The sequence below is a fragment of the Ascaphus truei genome, chromosome 3 (genome assembly GCF_040206685.1).
Source record: "Ascaphus truei isolate aAscTru1 chromosome 3, aAscTru1.hap1, whole genome shotgun sequence".
Lineage (NCBI taxonomy): Eukaryota > Metazoa > Chordata > Amphibia > Anura > Ascaphidae > Ascaphus > Ascaphus truei.
The window spans coordinates 38,666,093-38,684,839 of NC_134485.1; the positions used below are offsets into that span (position 1 = coordinate 38,666,093).

An 18,747-nucleotide genomic window follows, 5' to 3' on the forward strand; every position below is an offset into this window, starting at 1 on the left:
CCCACGAATTCGTATATATATATATATATATATATATATATATATATATATATATATATATATAGAATCCACAGAAGCAGCCGGCACTCCACTTGCAAGTAAAAAAAATTGGGTGCTTGTCCCATAAAAAAAAATATATATATATATACATACATACATACATACATACATACATACATACATACATACATACATACATACATATATATATACACTTAGCTGTGGCCTAAACAGAGATCGAAATTTTATGAGTCATTACTGACACAAGTGAACTCTCTTCCCATGAGTGCTAAAGGCCATGTCTGTACATGCTGTGCTATATGTATGCACACACAGCTGTCTTATACACATACTAATACTCCTTGTTTTTCCATCCCTATACACCAATAGGGACCACATAGTATCCACACACACTTTTAGTTGTGCTACTATCTCTCACATTTCCACACCTACCCACACCATTTATATCCACTCCTACTCCACACATACCTTTTGTTATGCTCTGTATATACTGTGGGCTCTCCATTCATTTATATTCACACAGATACACACACACACACACACTCTTACATCACTTGCTTTCAGGAACATTTTGACACCTCTAGCCATAAAACACATCCACACCAGGGGAAGGAGAAGCACAGATAACATTCCAAGAAACACTGTTTTTAAGTATACCTTTTGCTTGCTTCATTCATTGTAACATCACCGGAAGAAGAGATCAGTGTATCTCGAAAGCTCGCACAAATAAAAGCATTTCATTAGCCACAGAACGGTTTCATCTATTTATTTTTTGATTATATATACATATAAATTGGGGTACAGCCTCAAGTTTAAGCGATTGTGTTGTAGGCAGAGTTTGGATGTGAGTTGGTTAGGGCTGCTGCTGCTGTAGTTCCGTAGGTCAAAAATACACATTATTTTCTTAATACAACTTGTAGTTTAACCATTAACTTGTGACTGACTAGACTGATCCCTGTCCACTGACTAGACTGACTCCTGTCTGTATGTGTCCAGTTCACTTCCTGGGCTGGTGCCTGGTCTCACTCGTCTGGGCTTTTCCACTGTACTGTATCTTTGTCTATTGTATAAATTTATATAGCAGTGTATTAATATTTAATAATATAATATTAATAGCAACAATACTGTGTAAATTAATTTCAAGGAGGATTACACATTTTGTTTCTCTCATTCTCTGCACCTAGTGTGCCAGCCAGTGCGCAGCCAAGGCTACTGAGGCCAGTAGTTAATGCTATTCCATTATTGGAGTTTCCACAATGGTACCACTGTCAGTTCCACAGCAACAACAGCAGCACCCAGCCAGGCAACAAAATCAAGAACACTGTGCAAAGCTCAAAAGCAGCACAAAGTGTAAATCAAAACCACCCACTGTGAATTTTTCTATATTCTTTCACATCTCATACACTCTATATATATATTTTTTATTTGGACAAGAAGCGTTATATATATTTTTATATAAAACTTTGCACTTTTGTCCTTTTTTTTACCACTAAAGCGCATTCCCATATTTTGTATTAATTTGTTCTTTAACTCTGTTTATGGTGCTGCTGTGTGGATTTTATTATTTAAACTATATAGTTTGAAAATTGAAGAGAAAGAGAACATATGGGGCACTGCTGAAGTAGAAGTGAGGCTGGTAGTAGGTAAAAATTAATCACTTTATTGGGCATATAAGCAAAAATGCACACATCCCCTGACGCGTTTCCCGCCTCTCAGGGCGCTTTAAAAAAATAAAAAAGAGCCTTGAGAGGTGGGAAACGCGTCAGGGGATGTGTGCATTTTTCGATTTTTCAGCGTATATGCCCAATAAAGTGATTTCATTTTTACCTACTACCAGCCTCATTTCTACTTCAGCAGTGGCCCATATGTCCTCTCTCTTCAATCATCTATCACATCATTGGGAGCACACTCTGGAATGAGGATTTAGGAAGTGCCTACACCATTACACCATGCCTAATGGACTTTACCCGCAGTTGTGAGTGATGCCGGAGCACTAGCCAGATCGGACTACACAGGGACCTCCCATCGGGGTGAGTCGCATCTAGTGATGTCACAGCCAGCTCGACGGCTCAGACGGGAGAACGCCAGGACATACAGACATCAGTGCGGCAGATCGTGAAGAGCATTGATGGAGGGGACCCCAGAGTAAATGGGATCAGGTGAGCCTGCCTCTGTATACACCGTATACCACACTAGATGTACATCTGTTACCGTTATTACTACGGGGAGGCAGGCTAGGCTCTCATAGCTTCACAGACGGGGATACTCACAGACGCAGCTCTGTTATCACTTACTCTCCATTCTATTCTGGACATTGGTGACCTGGCATTGACATTAATTAGTGCCCAGCTTTGGCATCACTCTCACTTTAGGACTTATGAATTGCACCTGTTCCTCTACTTTCTACCACATATTGCATCCACGTAACCTGTATTGCATCTTATTTGGAGCACATACATGGGACTCGTCCTGTTCTATATCTTATATAATTTTAAAGCCTGTCCACAAGATTGTATGAGCATTTGTTATCTACATTTACACAGTTAGCTATTACTATTTAAACATAAAGAAGCCCACCGCTTAGCTAAAAATATAATTATGTCTTAGTAGATGCACCTAAGGGAAAGCTAGAGCAGAACACCCACAGATTGGATGAAGAACAAAAGTCCCTTATTATACAGCTTGTATTAATATAGCAGTAGATGTGTCAAATGCCCTAAACTAAACACTGAAGTGCTGGAACCAGGCTACAGAATATATATACAGAAATAACATAAATAAATGTATTATGGATAGGTAAGGGTAAGGAATGGCCTGATCTTTATTAAAAGCAGTCACAGTTACCCCTACCGTCACAGACATGAGACCACAAGAGGTGATGAGTCAGGTGTGAACAGGTCAGACAAGAAAGCACCGTGGCAGACCAAACAAGGAACTAAGGGAGCTAGAATTGAGAAGTGAAGGAAAGTGCAAGGAAAATAACAATAAAACCAGACAATATCTTCAACCTCCACTTTCCCTCTTTCTACTGTCCAAATCACACTCCTGAGAAAGAGTCTATCCTTTTCCACTAGCACCAAACCCAATCAATTTAATCTTTTTATTCATCTAAACAAGTTTGTTATATTATTAACTTTAAAATGACAACCACTCCAAGCAGGTAGAATTTCCCCTATGTCATCTAGAATTGTCAATATTTATTTAACAAACTCTGCATGAATTGACTAACTGAGTCCATTCCTGATACTCTAGTTGAACTAAAAGAACTAGAGAGAGAATGCAATAGCTTGCCCCGCACAAAATAGTGGTTTTAAAAACAAGTCCAAATTGTATCGAGTGCACTCCAGTGGCAAAATAATCAGAACGTTCTCCACTGTGTCAGTAAAGATTTAGTGTCACTCTGTAAAAAAACATATTCATATAAGAGAAAATATGTCTACAACAGAGAAAAAAATCCTTAAAGAATTAGTCGAGAATCAGGACATCCTATTTAAGCAAGAAGATAAGGGATGGGGCTTAGTTATTCAGAACTGACTACCTACGAGAAACCAATAAAATCCTGGGGTAAACCAGTAGTTACAGAAAAATGACAAAGGATCCAACAGCCACATTTATTGATTCTTTAAGAGTTATGTTAAATCAAGCAAAGAGAGAAGGCATTATCACACTGCATGAATATCATTTTTTGTTTATAGAACATCATACCATTCCAGCTATGTATCCCCTACCTATGATTCATAAATCTATACAGCCTCCCCCAGGCCTACCAATTATTCAAGGATTGGTTTTGTTTCTATCAATCTGTCAGAAAACATAGATCATTTCCGGCAGCTTATGGTTTGTCAACTTCCATCCCATTTTAGAGATATGATCCATTTGCTACAACTGGCAAAAGTCATTAAATGGGAAGTACACATATATAGGCCACATGTGATGTTCAAGCTCTGTACACAATAATTGACGACACATTAGGTATGGAAACAACAGAATGCTAACTGAATGTACAGTATATGGACTTTTATCATGAAAGGGATGGATTTTATTAAGAGTAAAATCTATTTCCTATTTGAGAAGGATTTCTACCTTCAGTTGCACAATGGGCACTAAATACACCCTGGGCTACGCCAACCTGTTTATCTGCTATAGGAAAGATTTGTAAATCTGTCAGAATAATACATTTAGAAAATATCAAATTATGGCTAAGACGTATTGATGATATTGTGATCATATGGGATGGGGACAGGGAGTCCCTCACCAATTTTTTGTAGTGCCACAATATCACCACCAGAGGGCTCACATTCACCAATTCTATCAACATATCATTTTTGAACATTATCACAAAGAACATTATTTATTTATTTTTATTTATAAAATGTTTTACCAGGAAGTAATACAGTGAGAGTTACCTCACGTTTTCAAGTATGTCCTAGACATAGTTAATGTGACAAATAATACATGGTTACAAATACAGTTACATAAATTAACAGGGTATACATTATATACAATACATTGCATGCACAGTTAGAGAAGATGTATATTATAGGCTTATGTAACAGTTACAGACCAGATTAAAATGTGAGACATTAGGAAGAGCGTACAGTAGATTGTAATTGACTGTTGGATGTTAAAAGTGGCCATTATAAGACATGTATCCGCAATATACCATATGGCCAATTTCATAGGTTAATACGCAATTGCACAAGAGATACAGATTTTATAGAACAAGCTGGAGGACTGAAAAACAGATATACAGACAAGAAATACACTAATAACATAATCCTATAACAGAGCAATGAATTTCAATAGGGAGGAACTCTTAGTTACAAAAGAAAGAAAACAAAAGTTGCATAGTATCAATACTTCATTTATTACCCAATATTAATGATGCAGTCAAACACATTAAAAGTATTCTAAATAAACATTGGGGCATTTTAAGGAAGTACGTCATTTCAGAAAAGAAAAAATCCAAATTGTCCAATGTTAGAAAAAATGGAAACTTTCAAAATATTCTAGCTTTCAAAGTTTTAAGAACACAACGTGAGAACCATGCAACAAACTGGCTTGTACAAAAACCACAGGGCTGCTTTAAATGCTCCAAATCCAAGTGCTTCACTTGCACACATTTCGACACAGCCAATAATTCTAGTGTTACATTGTGTGTCACGGCTAATACACATACCCTAAGATTTAAGAATTCATCAATTGCAATAGTACAGTACATATGCTGTGTATGCACTTGAATGTCAAAGCAAAAAAACAATACATTGATAGAACTAAAAGAATGCTGAAAACGTGCTTCCTTGAGAATAAAAGAAACATCGAGAAAGGCCTTCAGACTCACGAGGTTTCTAAACATTTTGCAGAATTTCATCACTACCAGTTGGATGGTTTCAAAATAAAAAGAATATAAGGTAGTTAACCTAGATAATAGATGTGGAGACTGCTTCAATAAATTGAGACATACTGGATCAACACATTGCACAAAATGTCTGAATTTGGAAGTGTATACACTGTAGCAGCCTTCATGTAAAGGGGGTTGTGACAGGGTAAATAAAAGCCACCAGTTATATGCCTGGAAAACCTATGTCTAGTCTGCAGTGCAGCACTGACTAGGTTAAACTTCAGCTGGGAACCTCAGGACAATTAGTTGGATCCCAGCTGCCTAATCAAGGTGTGTTAAAACCTAGGTTGTAGACACAGGGAGCTTGCTGTTGATGAGAGAGGAGTAAGCTGCTAAAGTGATTCCTGAAAACAAGGTCTGGGTAGCAAAGTAGTGAAACTGTGAACTGTCTGTCCCCTGCATAGAAAACGGGTAGCTGCATATATATAAACTGTCTGCTAAAGAGAAATTGTTTTGTTCGGTTTGCTGAAGGAAAAGCCATTTTCGTTTGTTGCTGAAAAAGAGCTATTTTTGTTTTGTGTGCTGTATATTTTTCAAGGCAAAATAAAACAGCCTTGTCAAGAAACCCACGTGTGTAGTTGCATGTACCCTGCAACATATGGTTGTCAAGAAGTGAGATTTGATTTTTTTCAAAAGGCTCCTGCAGTTAAAGGGCCACACACACACACACACACACACACACACACACACACACACACACACACACACACACACACACACACACACACACACACACACACACACACACACACACACACACACACACACACGAAATGTTACACTTAGGAGTGATTGAGGAATCATGCAGTGAGTGGTGTTGTCCACTAGTTATGGTCCCTAAACCCGATGGGAAGGTAAGATTTTGTGTGGACCTCCGAAAGGTCAATGCGGTATCCAAGTTTGATGCATATCCGATGCCAAGGGTGGACGAATTAATTGACGCCCTTGGTAACGCGGAATATATATCCACGTCTGCAGTACAGCACTGACTAGGTTAAACTTCAGCTGGGAACCTCAGGACAATTAGTTGGATCCCAGCTGAAGTTTAATCTAGTCAGTGCTGCACTGCAGACTAGACATAGGTTTTCCAGGCATATAACTGGTGGTTTTTATTTACCCTGTCACAGGGGTTTTCTACGAAGCTATACACCTTTTTTTTTTAAATCTATTCTTACATTAACAAAGAATATTTACGTTCATAAACTGTAGATCTACATCTGGATTTATTGCCCCCCCTGTTCATGATTTAGATTTTACCATATCTGTTATTAATATTTTTATCTATCCTTGTTTTTAACGGTATAACTTTATCTTCCTTTTTTGTTATCTCTAGATTTTTTTACTTTATCCACAAATCTAACAACAATTCATCGACTTGATCAGCATTAATTTAATATTATATAGTACTCAGGCACCCTCTATTGAAGAAGAACTTCACATGATTCCTTTTTCAATTATTCACTCAATTTGTAACTATTTATATGAATACAGACATTGGCATATTTTTCCTATATATTTTTTCCATATTATTTTAAAATTGGCTACTATACATGTAGTACAAATTCTTTTGTATTGCATACTGTACCTTTTTATTATTACACATTGATCCTAGTTATACCGTACACATGGTATGCAATGTAAACCACCCAAGTATATTCAAGTATCACTCTTAATTAAAATAAGTGTAAAGGTTAATAGAGAGATGTATGTAAGGCAAGATTAGCAGCCATGAATTTACTCCTGGTGAAGCAGTGCAGCATCTTCGAAACACATTGAGAATTGAGAAGCTGACATGCTAAGAAGCTAATTATTTCTTTTACAGAGAGTCCTTTGAGACTCCCTGTACTACACAGAGGCTTCCATAGTGACTTCACCAGACTCCACTGCAGTCAGCACCTAGCAACATGGTGGGACACTAGCAACGGAGGGTGAGGGACCCCCTTAGCACCACAGAGGCACAACGCTTGAGTAGACAGAAAAATGGGCTCTAACCTCAGTGACGCCTGTTAGTATAGAGGGACACTGACAATGTAGGAGTGAGGAGTTCCGTATTCTCACAACCCAGGCGGAGCATATAGAAGAAAAGTAACAACAACAAAAAAAAAATCAAAGTGCAGACAATAAAGTTCAATGTGAGTCAATTCACTGGATGTCTTGGCTCGTGTGTGCAGCCTACTCACAGGAAGACAGTAGTATATGGGCAACAACAGGTAACTGGAATGTTGGCACTAATTTAGTCACTAAGGTCACGGATATTGTATTGTTTATATACTTCTTTCACTTTATTATTAGTGATCACTAGTAGTGTTTAGCGCCTGTTTCTGCACCATCACTCTGTCACATTGGAGTAAGGAGTTCCTGCTAGTTACTAGAAGGCTCCATCAGAGCCTACAGAGCCTACAGACTGAGGATTTAGAATCAGGATGTTAATTAGATACATTTCTGATGCTCACCTTTTTTGTGTATATACATATATATATATATGAAACACGAAAAGAAATCTGCAACAGACCTATCAAATGAAATGTGCTAAAGCCAGTTAAATAAAGTGTATAAGTAATACTACTGACGGTGCTGGGGATAAGAATAATATGAAAACCTACAAAAAAACAAAGAATCCCAAAAATTAGCACTCTAGCATAAATTAATTGTATCAAAATGTATTCATCACATACAAACACAAAACAAAATAAAAGAACCAGTGGTGTCCATTAGGGCTAAAGTAATACTGAACACTCCTTACTAAAAATATAAAAATAACAAGCTGAAATAAGCTTATGTAAGAGGAGAGACAGCAGTACTGTATATCCTGCTGGGTGGATATGGATTCAAAAATGATGGTCCTATGTGCTATTAAATGGTAATTAACCCATGAATGTAAAAGTTTAGAGGCAAAAAATAATTGCCTCTAAACACTCAGACCGGCCGGTCAGTAACTGCGAGAATAAAGCCTCTAACTGTGTTTAATAGATGTAAAATTACAACAAGCTAGCATGAAAATAAAGAAATAAATGCACGTTGATTAAACACACACAGAGAAACATGTGAAATGGCAGCTGACAAACAACAAAGCCATAAGAGGTACATATGGGTACTTAGCACAAGTCTAGCATGAGTCCAAGAAGGTGAAAATTAGCCACGACTGGTATGGTTCTCGTGAGTTCAGGAAGGGTGAACCGGAACTGCAGCCGCCACACTGCGCATGCTCCCTGGGTAACGGGAGCGCGGAACGGAGGCACTGAGCACACAGAACAGCAGGAAAGGATGATGATAGCTGAGGACACCACCGGATTCAAGGGAAACCCCCCTGCTGGCTTGTTTAATGTTTGGCTTAAACAGCTTTCTTAAGAAAGGTTTATATAAAAGCCGAAGTGTTGATTAAATAAATTACTATTTCGATTTGTTTATCAAGTCCTGTGTGTGACTGAATTTGTTGGACACACATATATACATATACACATTGTGTGTGTGTGTGTATATGTTGCATGGATGGATGTTGTGTGTGTGTATGTCTGTATTATCAGTGTCAGTGTCATTATCAAACAGAAATTAGTCAACAGAAAAATTCATAACGAACTTAAGACACTGATAATGGCACACAACCACGCAATAACACACATTGCAAACTCTGCAAACATATATACCAAGATCCCACAGCCAGTCACAACCATGGAACACTCAGTTAAAGGATCATACTGCTGCACATCCAGGAATGTCATTTATACAGTATGATTCAATGAAACAAATGTGACCAAGGATGCTACATTGGGGACACCAGACAAAAATTTCAAGGCAGACTGAATATACAGTACAGTACAATGACACTCTATACTCCACCACGAAGAAGGAAGATACTGATCACCAGTGGGGCATCATTTTTCACAACCAGATAATTCCATAAATGACTTAAAAATCAAAATCCTCAATGGAATGTTCAAATGCACCCGGAAAGCATTTGAACTCAGAATGATAAGACTCTTTGACATCAAAACAAGAGGACATAATGCAGACTTAATGCGGACTTAACGAGGACTTAATGGGGTTTCTCACACACTATCACAATTGTTTGTAATTGTCCTGCCTGCCTCTCTGCCAGTGTTCTTATCCAACATCCCCCTGCAGCATCCCTTTCCCCCTCCATGCTGTTACTTGTCACCTTTTTATTACCCTTCCAATTTCCTCAAACATCCCTTTGTCACCCCTCCTTATCTCCTTATCTAAATCTCAGTTTTTTCTGTTTTTCAAACCTCTGTTTTAGCCATAGATTCCTTTATAAACCAGTATTGCTGACCTGAGGAAGAGAAGAGAACTTCACCTAATACTGAAGAACTCGTTTATTATGATATATATATATATATATATATATATATATATATATATATATATATATATATATATATTATGGTGGGTAAAAAAAGTGACAAAAACCCTCCACAGTAAAGAATAAAGCAACTGTAAGTATTACTGTATGTTCATTTGCATGTCTTAGACAGGTCTGCAACCCTATTTTTCCCCATTATCGCCCAGCACACAGCGTTTCCACTGCAGCAAGGGATTCTGGGAAATGACATGCAAATGAGCGCACAGTGCCACATTTTGTCTCAAGCTCGTATTACACAAGCAAATCCTCAAGCCAATGCATACTGTTTTAAACACAGCTTTTAGACAGAGGCTGGGATGAGATGCAAAGCCAGTAAACCCACTCATCTCATCCCAGCCTCTCTCTAAAAGCTGTGTTTAAAACAGTATGCATTGGCTTGAGGATTTGCTTGTGTAATACGAGCTTGAGACAAGAATCCCTTGCTGCAGTGGAAACGCTGTGTGCTGGGCGATAATGGGGAAAGATAGGGTTGCACACCTGTCTAAGACATGCAAATGAACATACAGTAATATTTACAGTTGCTATATATATATATATATATATAAAACACAAAAAGAGAAAGGTCTGCAACCCTGTCTTTCCCCATTATAGCCCAGCATACAGTGCTTCCACTGCAGCAAGGGATTCTGGGAAATGACATGCAAATGAGCACTCAGTGTCACCTTTTGTCTCAAGCTCGTATTACACAAGCAGACCTGTCTAAGACATGCAAATGAACATACAGTAATATTTACAGTTGCTTTATGCTTTACTGTGGAGGGTTTTTGTCACTTATTTACCCACCATAACCTTAATAATTGTGGTGATTACCTAGTCTATAGTCTCAAACCAGCTTAGACATTACAACCAACCCCACACTGATGAGACCCATTAAGGTCGAAACAGCTGTGTAGCTGGGACTGTTCCCCCTTGGCCCTGTGGCATCGGCTCCTCAGAGTCTAAAGCCACTTGCTGCTATTAGGGGGGCACACCATCCCGAGCTTCCAAGGAAGGCAACAGAAGAAAGATGGCGACAGGCGAGCATCTCAAGAATACGGTTCGTTTTGAGATCGATGCAGAGCAAAGAGATCGCATTGGATTGAAGTTCATCGTCGAGGAGGTGATGCGGAAAGCCAGTGTGGACGCAGAAAAGGTGTTCTGCCTACAGGATTTCGCACGGCAGGGCATCTATGATGTGACGCTTCATGTGGAAGGAGAATGCCTGAATCTCTATGAGAAGGTTAAAAGGATGGCGAAAGACCCGAATATGCGAGGAATTAAAGTGATTCCGAGCATCCAGATGGACGAGAAAGTGGTGACGGTACACACGTACAACCCGTTCGTACCGAAAGAAGACCTGGTGATGTTCTTGAGGCGATACAGTACAAGTGTTAAAGGTGGAAATGAATTAAAGAACGCCTACGGGATCTACAACAGCAAAAGGAGATTTTGGATTAGGCTTAAACCTGACCCATATGGAGGGGGGGGGTGGCTCATCCACCTTCAGCTTTCAGTATCGGAGGGAATCAGGGTTTTTTGAGTTATTTCGGCCAACCTTTCTCTCTGTCTTGATTACTGTAACCTCCTGCTGTCCGGCCTTCCTGCCTCTCACCTGTCTCCCCTACAATCTATCCTTAACGCTGCTGCCAGAATCACTCTACTCTTTCCTAGATCTGTCTCAGCATCTCCCCTCATGAAATCGCTCTCCTGGCTTCCGATCAAATCCCGCATCTCACACTCCATTCTTCTCCTCACTTTTAAAGCTTTACACTCTTCTGCCCCTCCTTACATCTCAGCCCTAATTTCTCGTTATGCACCATCCAGACTCTTGCGTTCTTCTCAAGGATGTCTTCTTTCTACCCCCTTTGTATCTAAAGCCCTCTCCCGCCTTAAACCTTTTTCATTGACTGCCCCTCACCTCTGGAATGCCCTTCCCCTCAGTACCCGACTAGCACCCTCTCTATCCACCTTTAAGACCCACCTTAAGACACACTTGCTTAAAGAAGCATATGAATAGGACTGTGGCTATTCTGAACACATGGCACATAAAGCTTGGCCCCCTGCAGATGCACTTACCAGAACTCCCTCCTACTGTCTCTGTACGTTCTCCCTACCTACCAATTAGACTGTAAGCTCCTCGGAGCAGGGACTCCTCTTCCTTAATGTCTAAAGCACTTATTCCCATGATCTGTTATTTATATTATCTGTTATTTATTGGATTACCACATGTATTACTGCTGTGAAGCGCTATGTACATTAATGGCGCTATATAAATAAAGACATACAATACAATACAACCTACCTACTGCAGGAAGTGCTACCAGTATGGACATACTAAAGAACATTGTGAAAAAACTGGGGTGGTTTGCAGGAACTGTGGGAAAGAGGGACATTTTGCTGCGGATTGTGACATTCCAAAAAAGTGCGACCTGTGTGGTGAGTTTGGACACTTTGCACGACACTGCTCGAAAAAAGTTATGCTCAGGTTGCTAAAATTGGGACTGAAATGGAGTGTACACAAGAGTCTGCTAATGTAGAGGGATTTCAGGAGATTACTGTAGTTGAGGAAACTTCAGAAGAAGAAATTGAAGAAACTTTGGCGGGTTCTACAAGCGATATCTTGGAGAAAAAAGAGGAAGATCTCTTCCTGGACTCCTTGGCCCAGAAACCGGAGGTGGGGGGAGGGGAGGAGACGGGAGCAGTCCATCAGAAAGATGCGGGGGAGGGGGAAATACGGTCATTGAGTGCGGTGGAACCTAGCTGGGCGGAAAGTATGGAGGTTCAAGATGCACAGAGGTTGAGGGAAGGTCCCCAAGATGTTTAGGAGGAGGAAATGGAAATAGGAGGAAAAAAGCTCAAAGGTGTAAAAATCTGCAAGGGATAGAAACAAAGGAAGATAAGGATAGCCAGAGTAAAGTGGAGCCTAGAGAGGAAGGTGTAGAGGGTAAAGTTGGGAAAGTATCAGGGAAAGTAACCCTAAAAGAGAAAATGGAACATTTTGAGGACGCAGTGGGAGATGTTCTATTTTGGGTGGGTATTTTTCGGAAGCAGCATAGGGGGACTAGTGAGGAACAGATAATAGAAAGATTAGAAAAAATTATGTACCAAAGAAAACAGCTGACAAAAGAGCAATATGAAGAACTAAAAAAGGAGCATGTGCAGTGGGTTAAAATAAAAGAGGCTGTGGGGGAGGTGAGGGAGAAGGAGAGTAGCGAGAGCAATAGCTCGTCCTCACAAAAAAACAGGTAAGCGTGGAGGGAACTAAAATACAGAGAAGTGTAAGCAGAGTAAGTGGGAGCGAAAGGGAAGAAAAGGCAGGCCAGAAAGGGATTGCACAGGCAAAAGAGGCAAATTAAGCGGGAGATAGAAAGGGAAGGAGCACCCAGGGAAAAGATGAAGTAGGGCTCACAAAGGAAGAGGTTTTGCACAAACGACTAGGGTGGAAATTTGGGCGGAAATATTGGGACGTGAAAGCTGTAAGGGACGCGTGTGAAACTGATGTGAGGAATGGATTCCAGTTAGAGAAAAGTAAGAGAGGTCTGGAACGTATGGAGGAAGAATTTAAAAAGATGATCAAAGTACTAGAGAGCGGAGAAAGGTTGAGTTTTAAGGTTTGGGTTGTAAGAATGAGATGAAAGAATCTTGAAGTAATGTTTTTTTCTTTTTTTTGCCTTTGTATTGGTTTTTTTCTCTCTCAGCAATATAAGAAATGTATTGTGATGTGTTCTGTTTATTACTTTCTGTAAAGTGATACTTACTGATTGTTAATAATGTGAATATTAAAAAAAAAAAGAAAAAAAAAAAGGTTGAAACATGTCTGTGAGTGGGTTTAATGGCTATGCATCTCATCCCAGCCTCTGTCTAAAAGCTGTGTTTAAAACATGCATTGGCTTGAGAATTTGCTTGTGTTATACGAGCTTGAGACAAAAGGTGGCACTGAGTGCTCATTTGCTTGTCATTTCCCAGAATCCCTTGCTGCAGTGGAAGCGCTGTATGCTGGGCGATAATGGGGAAAGACAGGGTTGCAGACCTGTCTAAGACATGCAAATGAACATACAGTAATATTTACAGTTGCTATATATATATATATATATATATATATATATATATATAATGTATATGTATATATATAACATGTATTATGATATATATTTATATATATATATATATATATATATATATATATATATATATATATATATATATATATATATATATATATATATGTATGTATGTATGTATGTATGTATGTATGTATGTATGTATGTATGTATATATATATATATATATATATTATGCATGGATGGTGTGTGTGTGTGTTTGTGTGTGTGAGTGTGTCACACTTACCATGCACCAAAACATACTATTTATTTGTGTTAAATAAATCATAACACAGTGTAATATGTCATGTGTTGTTTTAAGACCTTCTAAGGAACATATGATTGTTATTATGTCCTGATATGTAAAACCATATAATTCAAAGAGGGTGTACTTTCTTTTTCACACAACTGTATTGGCTTGCCCCTAAAAACCACAACATTCACACACAAATGAAATCGCTTAACCTATCGCAACTCATTTCCCAACCCCCTGACAAACCTGAAATCGCACAACCATTCCTTGCTTGACTGGATTCTCTCCTCAAATCCCAGCAGAATCCAATCCTCTGGCATTCTTCCTGACACTTTCAGTGACCATGCAATAGTGTACTGTGTAAGGAAAATTAAACCGCCCCAATCAAGCCCAAAAAATCTCCTCACTAGAACATTTAGAAACTTTAACCCACAACAGTCTCTGGCTGACCTTACCAACTGCCCTTGGCACAGAAGCGATTTAATTCCTGACCCTGATTCTGCGCTCGACTATTTCCAATCCGAGTTCTTAAAACTCTGTGATACCCATGCTCCACTACGCAGAATAAGGGTACGGGGTGCCCACCTTCCATGGGTTACACCTGACCTTATAGCACTCTAACAGTTCAGGGATGCCTTGTGGAAAAGCCACAAAATAACTGGCACTACCAAGGATCTCAATCAATACAGATGCCTGCGGAACATGTGCACAAGGCAAACAAGGCAAGACAAAAGTACAATATTACTCTGACAATCTCCTCCAGAACACATCAAACCCAGCTAACTTCTGGAAGGTTATCAACAACATATTCCAGCCTTCTAACCATCAACAGCCAAGTAATATCACTAAGGGCGATATTACTCTGACAAACCCCACCGATTTTGCAAATGCATTCAATGATTACTTTGTGGGGTGTGCTACTAACTTATTAGCGAAACGCAGCCCAAACCATAAACCTGAATCTCATCCTGGGAGTACCCCTATAGCCCCACCCACTCCCAACACTGCCCACCATTTTCAATTTGGCCCAGTATCCGAAGAGGAGATTACACAAGTGCTTCTCAAATTAAAACTAAGTAGCCAATGTGGACCTGACTTACTACAATCTAGATTTCTAAGACTCGGTGCCACAGCAATTGACAAACCAATTGCTTCCTTAGTCAACTCTATCCTGTCTGCAGGCCATATCCCTAAGACCTGGAAAGCTGCCAGAGTTGTCCCAATCTTCAAAAGTGGGGACAAAAACACTGTCTCAAACTACAGGCCAATCTCCCTTCTCCCAATCCTATCCAAAGTCATGGAAAATGTGTCCACTCCCAATTAAGCGATTACAATAACAAGACAAATTTCCCTAGCCAATTCCAATCTGGCTTTCGCCCCAAACACTCTACCGTAACTACCCTGCTAAAAGTTTGCAATGAAATCCAGTGTGGAATGGAACGGGGTCAACTCACTGGTGCAGTATTCCTAGATTTGCAAAGGCTTTTGATACTGTTGATCATGCTATCCTGCTTAACAAACTCCAGAGCTCTGGAATAGGGAAGCATGCTTTAAACTGGTTTCAGTCCTACCTATCAGGTATATCCCAACATGTGTCCATCTCTGGCTCTAACTCTAACCCCCTGGATATCACCTGTGTTGTCCCACAAGGCTCTGTTCTGGGGCCCCTACTCTTCTCAGTGTTCAACAATGATCTTCCCACAGCTTGTCAGGAAGCCTCAATACACATGTATGCAGATGACACAATCCTATATGCACACAGCCATAGCCTCTCTGACCTTCAACACATACTTCAGTCTGACTTTTTGAGACTCGAAAACTGGATTTCCCAAAACAAACTGTTTTTAAACACTGACAAGACTGTAACAATGGTATTTGGGACCAAGACTAAATTTTTAAAGCTTCCAGCGGCTGAGCTCCAGATTAGAACATACACTAACACCACCCTAACTCCTGTTACTAGTTTTAAATACCTGGGCATATGGTTTGACTCCAACTTAACATTCGGGATGCACATTGATACCTTGACAACCAAGACTAGGGGTACTTTACAGGAACAAATCCTCCCTAAGTTTCCTGGCCAGAAAACGTATCGCACAGCAGATGCTAATGCCAATTATTGACTATGGAGACATAGTATATGGCTCAGCACCTCAAACCCACCTTAGCAAACTTGACACCCTCTACAATTCAATTTGTCGTTTTGTTCTCCAATGCAACTATAGCACACATCAGTGCGAAATGCTCAAAGAACTAGATTTGTCATCACTCGAGTCTAGGCGCAAAGTTCACCTTTCCTGTCTTGCCTTCAAATTCTTTATGGGCAAGCTACCCAGCTATCTGAACAAGCTCCTCACCCCTACCACATGCAGCACCTATCACCTGAGATCAGACTCCAAAAGACTGTTCATGGTCCCAAGGCTCAACAAAGTATCCGGCCGCTCCTCCTTCTCTTACCGTGCACCCCAAAACTGGAACAACCTACCAGAGACTCTTACATCCACCACCAGTTTAAGTTCTTTCAAATCTAAGGCTGTCACACATTTTAATCTGATCTGTAACTGTTATATACGCCCATAATATATATTATCTTTAACTGTGCATGCAATGTCTTGTATATAATGTATACCCTGCTCATTTATGTAACTGTATTTGTAAACATGTATTATTTGTCTTAACTCTGTGCCCAGGACATACTTGAAAACGAGAGGTAACTCTCAATGTATTACTTCCTGGTAAAATATTTTATAAATAAATAAATAAATAATACACTGGCGACACACTTTATCGCAGTGCGGCCAGATCCGCAAGCCGGGAGATTTCCCGGCTTGCTAGTGGCCGCCCCTCGGCGTGCCGCGCGTCATAGACGCGCGGTCACGCGTCTTCGGGAGCCTGCGCCCCCTGCACGCGCGTCCAGGGCTCCCCGAGGGAGCCCTGGTGTCCCGCGATCTGCGGGACGGCGGCAGGGGGTTCCGGGGGACCCGGCGGACCCGGCAGCGGGAGGGAGAGCGCCCCGATCGGAGGGCGCTCTTCCGCTGCTTCGGCGCGCGCCCGTCACACTCGGGCGCGCGCCAGGCTACTGCTGCGGCACAGAACGGGCAAATGCTCGAATAAACTGTGCCGCAGCAGTATATGGTTTTTGTGTCTCTTTTTCAATACAAAGAACTTGTGATCAACTTACCTGTGTGCTGTCCCTTGATGTCGTGCTTCAACCGGTATCGTATGGTATCGTATATATAAATAATATATATTTATATATATATATTTTTTACGGTGCCTTGTTCAAATCAGATATCTGTGTCTCATACACTGGATGGATGTGTTGTATTTCCTCATGCCAGTTTTTAATCTCCACTTCTACAGTAGATTATCCTGTATATTCAATTCATCAGCGAGATAATTCTATTTCTACACATCCTACAGTTCTAATTCTTCCTGTATCAATTGCTTCTTTACTTTACCAAGTTCTGTGTTGAGAGTGCGTACCTCTTGCTGAGAGATGTCTAGCTCTGTTATGAAATTTTGAACGTCTTTCTGGGACATCTAATAGTACTGTTTCCAATCAGCAATTGTTTTGTCTGACTCCCTTGGCTTTCCATTCATGGTGGTAACAGTAGCCTTTGTCATCTCAAGACTAGATGTCATTCCCGTGATTATTGTTCCACGTCCTCTGTCCTCGGTTGAGGAGTTTGTGAAGAGCTGGCTCAGTGCCGTTCTTGCAAGGTGTTTTCCTGTTGACCACAGCGCGTTACTTTCTGCTGGGACTTTCCTTTTTACGGGGCCACATAGGAGTCCTCCTCATCATCGTCATCATCATCATCTTCTTCCGAACTGATGGAAGTGTTGAATGTGGTTGGGATCTTGACACCATAAACACATCAGGTATAGTTCCTTTTTCAGGGCTAAACAGGGAACCTCTTTCCTTTAAGGACACTGCTTCGTATGACAAGACAGACCACACAAAAAACACATTGTTCCCAAAGGTACCCAATCTACCTTGAGTTCACATATCCTATTTTCCTCTAAATTCCTCTTCTCTATAACAGTATGCTTAACTGCAAAATACTCCACAGAAAGGTTACATTCCATTTGGTCAGAGTTCAGAGAGCAAATTGCAGCCTATGTGTCCAAGTTCATGGCATTTGTAGCACTCTGTGTACTTTGCAAAACTGGGTCAGGGTTTTGTCTCCAGTATACTGGGAATAATGGAACTGGCGTCTCTCCTTTTGGGACTTCCCACTCCTTTATGCGAGTCTATGAGTCATTGGGAACTGTTAGTTTGAGGAACAGTCTTACCGGACCTCCTGACGCGCAGGAAGCTGAGACTGGAAAACCCATCTGGACTTGAACTTATGGACATTTCCTCATCAGTCACGTGATGATCAACTATTGCGACCAACTGCTCGGTGTCTTTGGGGTCACTCTGGCTCACCCACTTCTGGATGATGAGGAGTAATCTAACCTACCCTTACTAGGGATTACTGTCAGGAGTAGGGCAGACTTATAGCCCAAAACCAGCCAGGGCTACATATGTATTTGGGGTGTGGAGAGCATCAAAAGGTTTCTTGCGTTACGGCCGCGCCCAATTTGCGCATCCCTTTCGCTGCCAGAT

The 18,747-nt window shown here is 40.4% G+C and overlaps 1 protein-coding gene across 2 annotated transcripts in view; it reads right to left on the bottom strand.

Annotated features, from left to right (window-relative positions):
- NCAM2 (neural cell adhesion molecule 2) overlaps positions 1-18,747 on the bottom strand; it is a 500,008-nt gene that overhangs the window by 331,150 nt on the left and 150,111 nt on the right. The window lies entirely within an intron of this gene.